This window comes from Triticum urartu, chromosome 6 (genome assembly GCF_003073215.2).
Source record: "Triticum urartu cultivar G1812 chromosome 6, Tu2.1, whole genome shotgun sequence".
Classification (NCBI taxonomy): Eukaryota; Viridiplantae; Streptophyta; class Magnoliopsida; order Poales; family Poaceae; genus Triticum; species Triticum urartu.
In genome coordinates this window covers 29,672,945-29,674,649 of record NC_053027.1, presented here as the reverse complement: position 1 = coordinate 29,674,649, position 1,705 = coordinate 29,672,945, and positions in this window count along the sequence as shown.

The window sequence follows — 1,705 nt, the reverse complement described above, 5'->3', positions numbered from 1 at the left end:
GGGGGTAAGACCATACCTGAATCATTAGGTGGAGGAGAGTCAGCTGGCTCGGACTGGTAAACAGTCAAGCCAGGCGTCCACATCACCTATCGGACTGGGGCAAACGGCGGCCTCCTCGCGGCACAAGCACCGGAGGCGTGTGAGAGAGGGGGTGTCACTGTTGAAGAGCATCCCATTGTAGTGCTTCCATAGCCATGAGAAGCAAAGGAGAATGAAGGTTGATACCAACCACTTAGGTTATAGCGAGGGAGAGACAGACGTCCTGTAGAGATCGAAGCGAGGCCTCGTGCGACGTCGGCGCACCAACAAACGCCCAGAAGTGCTAGGCGAAGGTGCACTGGAAGACTAGGTGATCTGCAGTCTTGCAGGGCGCCTCACACGGTGGACAACCGGCCTCGGCAGTGGAGGTGATGCTTTTTCGGAGCAACGCACTCCGGGTGTTGATCCGGCCCTGAACCAGGAGCCAAGTGAAGAAACGAACCCAGGAGGGGGCTTGCCTCCGCCATACGTAGTTGTGGAAGGTGGCGACCACCCCACCAAAAGAGCAGAGGTAGTAGAGCTGGGCGGTCTGGAACCCATGGGCAGGTAAGGAACAACGCTCAAGCACCTGGTCATCAGTTGAAGTGGACAGCTGAACCCTGTCTAGAGCCATCAGCAGGGCATTGAGATGACGAGCCCCAGCGGCGGTGAGGCGGGGGATGAGTTGGGACCACACCTCCAGCAAGGCCGCAGGCATCGAGACCATGACGCTCGTCACATGCGAGAACATGGTGGGCATAAAGCTACAAAGGGGGTCGACAGGCAGCCAGTTGTCGTGCCAGAAGGCGGCCCGTTCACCGTTGCCGACTGCAACAAAAGAGATAACCCTGTAGAGCGGCATGAGCTTGATGAGAGCACCCTAGTGGCTCCCAGGTAGCCGCGCGATCGCAACATCACAGACCGGCATCCGGTCCAACGCAGACTAGAGCCACACAGACCAGGGTGTGTTGTCGCTCGAGTGCAGCCGATGCAGGAGCTTCACAAGCAGGAACTTGTTTTGCGTCGTTAGGTCCTGGACATCAGAGTTCTCATCCAGCCTACTACTTTATTACTGTGACTGGGCATCTATATTCTCTGTCCTCTATTCTTCCTAGCACCTCCTACTGCTCTAGAGCTTGTGTTGACTCTGTGAAGTACAAAAGTCTGTATATGTCCCAAGTGCTTCATATTAGAACATGGAAACTTCAAAATTTGTTCCAAGTTTTGGGCCTTTTGGCCGTTTGGGAATTGCAAAATAAGGACAGAAGGTTTCCCTAATCTCTAAGACAATCTTTTTTTTTGGTACAATGGAAAAAAGATCTAAACCTAATCGGCTACTGATACAATGTTAGAGGAATAACAATTTAATCTATTGCCAAGGATCTAGGGCCTTGTGTTAGGAGATAAATTAGGAATTCGAAATACAAAAAGGAAATATAAGAAACTTAGTACAGTAAGTACCTCTCTGTAACAGCCTCAATGTTGACTAGTCTCTGCATCCTGAGTTCTTGAGTCTTGACCCAATCAATTCATTGATCCCTTTAGAAAATTAAGCAATTTGTTTCATATAGTATTGCTTTTTCTAGAATGTACTCCGTCCATTCCTAAATATAAGTCTTTCTAGAGCTTCCACTACGGACTAGATACGGAGCAAAATGAGTGAATCTACACTCTAAAGTACGTCTGT